Source organism: Lonchura striata, chromosome 4 (assembly GCF_046129695.1).
Source record: "Lonchura striata isolate bLonStr1 chromosome 4, bLonStr1.mat, whole genome shotgun sequence".
Classification (NCBI taxonomy): Eukaryota; Metazoa; Chordata; class Aves; order Passeriformes; family Estrildidae; genus Lonchura; species Lonchura striata.
Genome location: NC_134606.1, coordinates 13561116 through 13573599, shown reverse-complemented (window position 1 = coordinate 13573599; position 12484 = coordinate 13561116).

Here is a 12484-nt window from a genome sequence, read left to right as displayed (position 1 = left end):
TGACTTCTTGTTTGCTCCCAGGATATTGCTTATCCATAAAAGAGGGAGATAATAAACTCCTCTGACTACTGAGGCTGGGATTCCTAGGTATTCCCTAGCTGAGTGGAAGTAGCTGAAAACTAGATGTCTTTAACTTCCATTTTCACATGAAGCAGTGCCCAAAATGTCTGGCTGGATTTCAAGGACTAGTGAGAGATTTAAGAAGTTAAATATTTTTCCCTCTGACTTCCCCAGGTGAATAGGGATTTGCACCCTTCATTACAGAAGGGACAGAGATCAGTGATATATTCTGCTGTACAAACTTTAGGAGTAAAAATAACTTGTTAGATACCAACACAGAAAAAGTCTGAAAACTACTGCTTATGAGAGGGGAAAAAACAGAAAATAATTTTAAAAATATATACAAACATTCAGAAAGACATACACTGTAGGTAGAATTATTTTTAGATGGCATGTTTTCAAATTTTGTGTCTTCTGAGACTACTGTTGTTACAAGGATCTTCATCAAAATTAAAACACATTTGTTTCCCATTCACACCTTTGCTCTTCATTCCAGAAGAAATCCTCTATGATTTAAATGTGAAATATCTCAAGGGTTTGCACAGAAGCTAAGGAATGCAAAAATTAGTGTAGTCATAGTGATGCAACCCTAAACCTCTACAAAGTGTTAATATCTTCCCAGGAACAAATTCAGCTGAAGCATTTTAATTCAGTGACTTCTATTTCTATGATCACAAACCACCAGTTCTTCAAAACCATCTTTTTTACTGTTATTATGTTATTATAAACTACTTTACATGCATACAGAATTCCCTCAGTCATGTCCACTCAGTTTAGTATCTACCTGCTTGGACTGGAAAATGTGAAAACCCCGTCCACATTATAGATTCGGTTCTTTTGTAGTTTTTCTCATAAAATACATGATTTTTGGTGAGTTTAGCAAAACTTACTGAGAGACAATTTTTATTCATTCTTAATAAGCATTTCTATTTCAATCCACTGTTTGCCTAATCTCTCTGCTCTATACTGTGCCATAGCAGAACTGTTATTTTAGATAAGAAAGTGCTTGGCATAAGCAAGCAGAGTGGTATGAATAGTAATTACAGGTAGCCAGGCATCCCAGCAGCATTCTTCCAAGTGCCAAATATCTGTGGTTACCTTTCAGGTACCCACAGCCCCTGTCTTGCCTGACAGCATCACTTCAGCCAGCCAGTCACTGCCTGACAACTTACCAGTAGTTCAGACTGTTGCAATAAAGCAGATGAGACTCAGTTTCTTCTTGTAGAAAAGTCCCCTTCTTTATTCACAAAGCTCTTATTTATAGGAAATATCAAAAGGCACTGTTAGACATAACTGGATAACCATGCACTGACATTCAGATCATGGGCTGGTAAATGGCCAGGGTGTACAACTGTCAAATCTCTCTATATTTGGTTAGTTTACATATTTTGTTCACTGATTCCCATTGAATAGATTCCTTGGTTATTACAGGTGCAAACAGTTTTCTTACCAGAACAGCTTGTTGTATTAACTGCTTTCTTTTTTATGATTTTTCACATGGAATGTTAGCTAGCTGCACTTAGAAGAAGTAACAGGCCAGCTGGTAATTTAGCAGAGCAAGGCTTGATTTTACAAGACTTTTCTTGTATAATATCTCTATTTGTATGCAACACCAAACTATAGGAACCTGACTAAATTTGGGTTGTCCTGTGGTCCAGAATTTGAACTGCAGCATTCTTATGAGTCCCTTCCAATATATTGTGGATTCTTTAAGAGCAGGTTGGGTTCAAATATATGGACTTGAGGTGAGAGATGCTATGCTTAAGCAAGTATATAATTATTAAACAATGATACTGCCTTGTGCAATACATGCCATTAGGGAAACACACAGGAAGGGTAATGCAAGGAGGGGGCAGGATCATTGTTCTTACCACTTTATTCAGAGGCAAAGTTTTCATGACACACCTCCCCAATAATCATGAGTTTTACGATGATTATTGTGGTTCAGATTATATTGCAGCACTTGGCTTGAAATGACCCATACTTCTTCATTGCTGTGTGAATGTTTTATCTGATTCAGTACAAAAGTTGTGGGAAGAAAACCATGCCAACCATTGAATATTTTCCTGGAATTTCTTTGCAAGGTTTGGTGGACAACCAGAAAGACCAAATATCAGTTTCAGAAGAGCAATGGCTTAAAAGGAGAAGTCTCTGTCAGTATTTGAATTGAGACTTAGTGAAATATTTTCCCCTCCTGAAAATTGCAAGCTTTGGGCTTGAAACATATCTTAGTAGAGTATCAAACTTTACCTCAGCCACAGTGGCTTACCATTTGTTCTCCTTTTCTCTCACCCAGTGCAAAGTCACCTGGCTAGGATTGATTACAACATTCCACATGAGATGATACTGTAATACAAAAAAAAGTGTATTCTGTGTATCCTAGTTGTCAGCCTGAATACTTGCACTAACCAGTACTAGAGAAGTGGCATTCATAACATTCACCAGGGACTTGATTCCCTGATAAAGCTAGTTTCAATATCTTCTACAATTTTGTATGTGGAAGTGGAGTACTGGAGTCCCCAGCACAGGAAGGACATTGACCTGCTGGAGCGAGGCCAGGGGAGGCCACCAGGATGATCAGAGGGATGGAGAACCTCTCCCATAAGGAAAGGCTGAGAGGATTGGGATTGTTCAGGCTGGAGAAGAGAAGGTTTTGGGGTGGCCTAATTGCAGCTGTCCAGTACCTGATGGGAGCCTACAAGGAAAATGGAGAGAGACTCCTTTTCAAGGGCATGAGGCGAAATGGCTTCAAACTGAAGATAGCAGGCTTAGATTCAATATTAGGAAGAAATTTTTTAGTGTGAGTGTAGTGAGGCACTGCAATACATTAAGTATTTGTGAATGCCCAATCCTGGAAATGTTCAAGGTCAGGTTGGACAGGTCCTGGGTATCCAGGTCTGGGGGAAGCTGTCCCTGCCCAGAGCAGGTTGGCTGGAACTAGATAATCCTTAAGGTCCCTTTCAATCCAAGTGATTCCATGATTCTTGCAAGGAGTTGCCACTTTGCAGCTTGTTACTGCAGTTTGGTACTCCAGTGTCTTGTTTCTGTTTGACATTTCTAAAATCTGAATTTAACCAGTATAATAGTTCATTGCTGTTCAAAATACTTGTGTTTCTGTGGGGTTATCTGAACTGATAGCATGTGGATTGCTTTCTGTATTTACACATAGCATTTTACAGGTTGCCAGGGAAACCTAGAGCACTCTTTTAGGAAGAAAAGAATCCAAATTAATTGTGCCAATCATAAATTTTAATTAGTTTTGCAAGTGGTCAGTTACATAATTTTGCTAACACAATAGATCCTTCAATATTTATTATTATGTTCCTAGCATTTATTTTAGTAAAAGGAACAGAACAAGTATTCTCCAACGCGGCACACTTGGAGGACTATAGTAGTTTAAGTGTAGTAATCAGAAGAGCATATGTTTCATGGAGTATTTATTATAAGTCACAATGGTGAGTACAATGTTGACATGGATGATCTTATTACTGATTCATAAAGCTGACCTTTAAAAATTAAAAGAACAAAAAAGCTCCATTTTAGGCAGTAGTTTGGATTATATAAAAGTGGATAAAAGTGGTCATGTCTTTGCCTTGGACCTAGATGATATTTATATGCTAGTGCCAAAACTGATCCTGAGCCCCCTGTGATCAGCTGAAAGGTCAAATGGCTCTCCCCTCCTTTCCTGAAATTCCTACCTGCTGCTGTGTCTGCAGCAGGCTACCCCTGGCAGGAAAAGATGGAAAGCAAGGAAGGAAACTTGAGGATTGAGAAAGACACAGTTTAGTAAGTGAAAGAAAGAAAAAGAAAAAAAATCTGAAACAAAACAAGTGGTATGAAGGCAATCACTGTGCAGTAGCTGTTTTCCAAAGAAAAAAAAACTCACTTGGGTTTGGTTTTTTTGTTTTATTTTCTTTTATGTGTGTGTTTGTGGGGTTTTTTGGGGTTTTTTTTAATTTTATTTTTTGGGGGTTTTTTTTGTTTGTTTGTTTGTTTTTGGGGTTTTTTTTGTGTTTTGCTGAGCACATGCTGTGCAGTGTGGGATATCCTTAGGGTTAGCTGGGGTCAGCTGTGCCAGCTTTGTCCACTTCCAGCCTCTGCCCACCCCCGGCCTTCTCACTGGGAGGGCAGAACAGGAAAAAGGGAAAGCCTTGGTGCTGTGCAAGCACTGCTAACAACAGCCAAAACACAGTCTGTTGTCAGCACTGCTCTGGTCACAGATCCACAGCCCAGCACCCAACAGACTGCTCTCAGCATAATTAACTCCATCCCAGCCAGAGCCTTTACAGCAAAAATATCTGACATACCTAGGGAGGTAACTGTGCCTCTCCAAAACGCTCATGTTGTCCTTCTGCATGTAGTTACAGCATTCAGGAACAGGAACATTTGCGCTCACCTTTGGGAGATCCAAGCCCACTACAGGGTGCAGGGTATTCTGGTGAGAAGCTTTCATCACCTGCCCAGGCACTGTGCCGAAAACCTCCCCTCCTTCTTCAGCACATAAGCAAACTGTAAGGGAAGATCCAAGGGGTGCAGGTGCCCAGCTGGAGCACAGGAGCTCACACTGGGATCCTGCACCTCTTTTCTTTTCAGTGCAGAACAATTATCTAAGCAATACACCGTTATGGTCACAGTACAAAGTACAAAGCTGCATACCTTCTCTGAATATTAGATTATTTCATAAGAATGGTGGATAGCTTTCCCTCACTTTTCACCAAAGTGTCTTCCCAATGCTCCCAGCTGTGTACTGCAGGCACTGGCTGCACCTCCTCTGCAGCTGAGCAGCCACCAAGACTCATTTCAGGCAGCTGCTCTTTGCTAGCTCGAGGCAGCTCCCTGCTCATCAAGCTAAAATTTCAGACCTTGCTTTGAGGTGTCTAAACTCACAGGCAGCAGCCAAAGAAGCTCAATCCAAGATCTGAAAAAGAACTAATGCCCTCTTGAGCAGCATCTCAGGCCAGGCAGGTTATACCAGGCTCCCAAAACAGAAAGGCACACCTGTGTTCAGCCACCTTTAAATCCAGGCTTATCTTCGAGAGTGACCCAGCCCAATCAAGCCAGGTTCCTAATCTCTCTTATTGCAGGTATCATTTTCAAAAGTGAACTCTCTTCTATGCACTTCCTTAGAAGCTCTTGACTATGTTAACTGTTGTTAGACTTAAACTACTTCAGTTACTTCTTCCCTCCTGACTGCAGTTTTGCTCAATCCAGTCTGCAGCAGAGGTGACTAAACCTCCTCCCAACCCAAACCCTGCTATTTAGTAAAAGTACCTACAGACATAGATGTGACCAGAAGACAGAATGAACAGTGCAATGCACTTTCAAACCACCATGTATCTGAAGGACCTTGTGATTGCCAAGTGCCCCAAAGTCCAATCACACTGACATGTGTGGTGCACATTCCACCTTTGGTAGCTGTTTCAGGAAACAGGATGGTTTCTGAATGACAGCATCCCTTAATAGCCACCCTGGCAACAATTTATTTAGAAAATAGCATTAAGCCATGGATTTATATAATCAGGGTGCTAAATAGTATGATCCTTTTGTTGTATTATGTAGCCAATAAAATATAATACTGACCTCTTTCAATAGTAGTATATTAAATGAAAATATGAAATATAAATGAGGTTTTCTCTCTCCACAGACCTGAGAGGTGCCTGTTTCTCAAACTGAGGACTGACCCTCTTTAGGTGTCTACAGTCATGGAGCACAGAGATGCATGCTCCATGTTTTATTCCTTTTCTTCTAGAAAAACTCCTTTTACCTTCAGCTTGTTGTTTTATCTCCATTTTACAGTTGCATCCACCTATTTTCCCTTGGTTTATGCATCCTTTGGACAGGGACTAATTTTACAATTGTAACTCATCTGTCACAGGAAGATTGTTTCATGATAGGAGCTCTCAACACCAAATAAATATGCAAATAACTGTAAAAATAAGTAACAAGAAAACCAAATAACCAAAATTATTTTTAAGCAATTCTGGCTATTTTGAGCAGATTAGGCAATTTACAGTCTGTCATGAAGAAGGATTTGACATGAATACAGCAGAGCCTTTGCAATGTAGAAACTGATTGAACAAAACATCAGGCAATATTTCAGTATTACATGCAAAGTTTTGCAGTCAGAGGAGAGCTAGTAAATATGATCACTACTTTTCTTCTTCTTGTTTCACTGTTGAAACTGAAGAAAAGAAAGACAATCAAAATAACAGGAAATGGACTTCTGTCTCTTTTAATCATCTGTACTTAGCCAACTTTTATTCCTAACAAGTAAAATTTACTCTGGTAACAATCCCCTTAAATGCTGTGAAATAAATAAACTTTCAAATGGAGTGTCTTAAAATTTTCCTAATAATTTCATGGTTCTTGGAAATTATAAGAGCTTTGAAACAGACTCTTTTATACAACCAATTCATCATAAATTAATCATAACATTGCAACAGAACAATCAAGATTAATTCAGTCGACTTTAATGTAAATGTAATTTCTATTTAGGTGCTCCATTATAATTGGTCTGCATTTAAATATGAGTCAATCATTGCCTAAAATGAAGGCTATCCTCACTTTTTCTCCCCAGTATATCTTCTGGCCATACATAAAGTAACTTGGATCTTGAGAGGAGTTGCTGCTCTGTCTGTGCTACCAGTCTGAACTGTCACAAACACACATCTTAGGATTTTGTATCTGGTCAGCCTGGTATGAGTATCATAAATGGAAAAACTTACATAACATACCCAGCTAAACGAAATTCTGCATTTTGTTTAAGTAAAAAGAGGTGAAATTTTCCTAAATTGCATTAAAGAAAACCCCAAATTTTTGCAGGAGGAAACAATGTTGCTGTACTGTCGACCAGAGAATGAGGAAAATTCTGTGAAGAGAAGATGCTTTGGCCCTATAATTAAACATGGGCATTTAAAAAAATAGCACACCAACATTTTAAAGCAAAAATGCTGGAAAAATACTTTTTTTTAAGCAAAGTCAGGATTTTATTAACATAGAACATTCAGAAAGTCCTAAATGTCCCCATGGCCTCAGCCATGATAAGTTTCTGATAAATCCTGAGCCATTTATGCTAGTAGTTACCAGTAATGTGTATATAGTTCTGATGGACTCACAGAGATGCCAGTAAAACCTCAGTGCTGCATCTCACATGGAGACAAAAACTACCAAAGAGACTAAAGCAGGTCCCTGCTGCAGGCAAAGGACAACCTGCAGAAGGTCATGTTGGGAAATTTGCCACAGGAGGGGTCAGGGAGGAATGAAGTAAATTCAAACACACAAAAATTATGTTCACTGTATGTATAATACTCATGCAACAGCCTTTTGCATTTGTAATACAGACTGCCGTGGGGGAGCTGGAGGAAGAGTTTTGCAAGGCATGAAACTGTTCTTTTAAAAGACAAAAAATTATACATGAAATGATAAAGAGCACTGAGATGACAGAAATCAGTTACCTGTTCATATTCCATATGCTCCAGAAACATATCACTGCAGTACAGATTTAACCACTTATCCAAAACCCTCTATAGCTATAGCAACTGCTCAAGCATACCTCTCCCCCTAAATCCACAGCTGAAAATAAACATATCTTGTCTTTCTTCTAAAATTTGCACCTTTGTATTTATGCCCTTTAGTTTTCTATAATAAACTGTCTAACATGACAGAAAAATTCATTAGCGATGTGTGCATTTAAATATTGACTAAATTGTGTATGTGTGGGTGGTTTTTGTTTGGTTGTTTGTTTGATTGTTTGTTTCAAATAGGTTTTGGAGCATGTTTGTAAAAAAAAAAAACTGAAACCAGACTTGACAACACTGATTATAGAATCTATGAATTTAAATGAGTTTGGATAGGTCCAAAAGAACATGACCACCTTTTCACTTGTAGGGATTATTTGTGAGATAATCCTAACTCTTTTTGCTGAAGACACTGAAATGTCCAGTAGTCAAAAGGTAAAATTAGAAATAATCTCAGTTATCATTTCAAGGATTTATAAATCAATATTATTTCACCTGAGTAAAATAAGGAGTTCTGTTTTTAAGAGAGAAGCCCAAGGGCAATCAGAAGTAGAGAGGCCAAGAGAACTGAATTCTGTTGTTTTGGTATCTACAGCACTGGTGTTTAGCAACTATTTTACCAGCAACAGAGATCTTGGATGGATGCCCCTGGGTTTTAATTCCTATTCAGTTGAATTCAAAAAGTACCCTATTCTAATGTAACCAAAACAGTGGACACAGGAACTCAGTTTCCAGCCTTTCATTCCCTCAGCAGGAAATTGCTGTTCTTTTTTCCAAAGAGCTGAAAACAACAACATAAAAAAAAATCAGGAAAATATTCAGAGAATGAAAATGTTTGAAGTAGAGGAGGTAATAATTTGCATATGTGCATTGAAAATTTTGAAACTTAGTTTTGGAGCTCTGCTGGCACTTGCATTTCTTCCCCACTTATTGTTGCTCTCTAACAGTAAACTTTGTTCAATTCTGTCAGAGCCAACAGAAAAACAGTAGAATATCATCCAGCAGATTCAAACAGCAGGAAAACAGCTTTGCCAAAAAATAAGTAAGTAAATAAATTACTTTTTAAATCACTGATAAGTGATATAAATAAAAGGTTTATTATTGATATGTCCATGCTATTATCACACACTATAGTACTTCACTCTTGTGTGGTTACAGCTTGCTCACTGAACAGGAAAGCACTCAGCTTCACCCTGTGCTCAAAAGCTGCTGCTAATCTAAATTATTTTGTAATTGTAAGAGTGAGCTAGTTGAAACTCTGAGATTTGTGGTGGTATTTCCCAAACTTTAGGCAATTCCAAGGGTGGATGCTTGGATATAGATAAAATGAGTATGCATTAATGCAGTCTTAATGTGATCTCTGGCCAAATCATTGCAAAATAGCTTTTGATGTTGCTTCTGAATATTAAGTACTGCTACTGCAATGATCCACAAATGTTGCTGGACAGGCTGATACAGAGCTACAGTCCAGTGGGTAAAGAGGGTCATGGTGAGAGAACCAACACCAGAGTAAGGCTTATGTGGTTCTTCCACACCCAATATATCTCATATATTCTCCATGGCAGAGGAATGGCAGGATGGAAGAATACCACATCAGGTCTAGGGAAAGTGTTATACTAATTTGGCAGAATGGGAGGGGAGCCATGTGGAGTGGCACAGCTGCATGTAAAAGAGAATTTTAGCTCCTATCTCTCCAAGGAAATTCATCCCTCCAATAATACACTGAATATGTAAAACATCAATAAGGCTGTTACAATATTTATGTCTAATATGAATGTTTGCAAAATGAGTAGAGTTCTCTGCAACAAACTTGGAGCTGTAAGTGAATAAAAACGTAAGGTTTGACCCAAGATTGTTGAATTTCCAAATCTGTAAAGTCATTTCCCAAATGCACTTATTATCCTTTCAACTTTCACTCATTAATTTAAACTGGACTCTTTGAGAAGTTTCACAGAACAATGGAAATTTGTAAAATTTAATTAAGTGGATTTTTTTTTTCTGTATTTAGATCTTGCCCAAATATACATGAAGTAATGAATCCAAATATTCATCTGAAAGGTAAAATTCTTTCACTGCTGAAAAATGAAGTACTGTAGCATGTCTATGTAGCCTACTTCTTATTAGAGACAGTAAAAGTCTGTGATAGATCTGAATATTTTAATATCATGAAAATGAAAATGAATTAGTAGAAAAAATTAAAATTAATGGACACCCACTAAGGGGATACTCACTAAGGCAGACAACAAAAAGGTATTTACTTCCACTGTGCCACAAAAAATGCTTGGTTTCATGATGGTATACACTGCAAAAAGCCAGGAATAAGTTATTCTCTTGATGCAGACTGAAAATATTAGCTTGGCTGATGGCTTCTAGAAAGCAACTGAGGAAACTTTCTTTTTCCATCTGCTGCTATCTTTGAAGGTCTCTCCTCTTTTTTGCTGGTTGCTGTTCCAAAACAAGAAGACAATGACTTAAGATCTCTAAATCTGTTTCCATGACAGATTATGGTCAGTAGCAAGCATGTGTTTAAAATGCATTAATTTCAAAAGTAAATCACTGCATTTACTTAAATTCCTTGTAAATGACACTGCAGTTCACAACTGTAGCTGAGCTGAGACCTTTAATGCAAAGCATATAAAATCATCTAACTAAAAAGAGGCACAACTAGCCAGATAAACTTATTTGATGTACCATATGTTTATAGCATTATGTGAAGTTTGCTTAAATGCATTCAATATCCATATAATATAGAAGATTTAGATTTAGGGCTGGAAAAAGCAGTTCTGGGAAAAATAAAACCCAGCAATCTATCATCTTACTGCAAATCTTTTATTGTTGTGGATAGCTGGCCCTAGCCCAAATGCCTACCATAACTGGTATTTATTCACACGCCTTTTTCACATTTCTGAAGTGAAACCTGCCTAATCTTTTACTTGGTACTCTAATTAAAACTGTATTATTCAGGAAGCTTGTTTGTCTAGCCCCTCCATATGCTTTAGGAAGATGCCTGTATGCCTGAACAGGACAGGGCTTTGCATCATAATTTTGGGGAAGACAGTAAAAAAAGTGACTCTGAAAATGTCTATAGAGCTCTTCCTTGCAGCATTTCCAGCTTCAGGTTTTTTTCTACTGAAATGGTTAGGACACACCCTTACAGGATCACAGGGGTTATTAAATCACAACCCACAATTCTTTATCACTTTCTGACACTGGCTGAAACACCACAGTGACTAAAAAATGACTATGCTTTCATAGATTCAGAGAAGCCAATGGGAACAGATTTACCTTCTGTTTTCCCCATTAAAGGGCTATGCTTTTAGTGTTGGGTTTTTGTGTAGAAATTTTTAACCTGTCACCCTTTTAAACAAAAATTTTTTAGATCACCATGAAAAGTCAAGGTTGCCACAAAATGTACACACAGTTTTATTCCATTGCAAATTAAAGAGAAGATAATTTTTTTTCCATTTTGTCCTTTAACATCAGGCATTCTCTGTCAACTGGCAGAAACACACCCACATGCATGCCACACCTTACTATTAATATAAGTGATAGTCTGTTTATCAATTTCACAGGCAATGCAGCAAAGCAATGAAAAATTTTCAGACTGAATAAAACATGATGAGTCCCTATAGCTTGAGGAGTCTCTAGCCTGTGCCAGTTTTAAATCTTTAGCTTGCAGTGAAAAAAATTATGCCAGAAGGTCCAGCTGATTGCAGCTACTATCTTCATTATGAAAATTATATTATTAAATAACAGGAAGAGTGGTTTCTCACTGGTTTGTACTCCTCAGCTAGCAAAGAGCAAATATTTGGGCAGTTACCTTACACAGAGGGCAGACCCATGGAAAAGCAGCACCAGTGCTGCTCCCTTCACTGGTCCAGTGCCAAGGAGGCCTGAGAAGAAAGAAGGCAGATGGAGTTCATCCCAACTCCAGTGAGTCATGCATACCAGAAGAGATGATAAACTGACCTGGACATCAAATTGTAAACTGATATTGGATAGCAGTACATCACCCCAAAGGCTTGTGTCAAACAGTCCCCTTTTAGCATTAAGCCAATTAAGCCACAAAATGCAAAGGCAATAGCATTGATGTTTACCACTGTTACTCTTTTTTTTTTGTTGTTGGTTTTTTTTTGTTTTGTTTTTTTTGTTTTTTTTTTGTTGAGGATAAATCAACCACACTCTTTTTATGAACAGAAGTACAAAATCTACAAATTAAGTCACTGCCTCTTTTATTATTATCGTGGTACCACCTTTAACTGGGCTAACTTCTGATTAGCAACCAGTATAACAAAACAGAAAATCAGACAAGTAGCTTGCATAAACTCCTCCTCTGTCACCTAGGAATGAGCCTCCAAGTAGAGATTAAAGTACTACATATTTGGAATAAATGAACATTCAATGCCATCTGCTGGAGTATACAAAACTATGCAATACCAGGCTCACAGGACGAGAGTTACAAATGTGAAGAGGGTGTTTAGACAGAAACTTGCTTCTTCCAAAACACAGCTGTAAGGGAGGGTTGTGGGATGCTGGCTGTCCTTAATACCCTTCAGTCATGGGGCACAACCCCTGGAAAATAAGTAGTCCTGGTTTTAACTCTCTCCTTAGCATAAAAGTATTTCAGTGCACAATTATCCCTTTTTTCCTAAGCATTACAACATGCGGTAATTATTTGTTATTGGTTGGTCTCGATAGGACTTTTTCATGTTCTACTTTTGAAATTAGGCCATTGTGTAGCCAGCCAGAGATGTAAGATTTGTGAGGTTACAGGCAGCCTAAGAAAGGATGGAAACAGTCCAGAATGAGAGCACATACTGGGCAAGGTCATACCATGGCTGTTTTGCATTAAAGAGTCACTGGGTTAAACGTGTAAATCAGGTTTGTAAATCAGGTCATTGCAAACT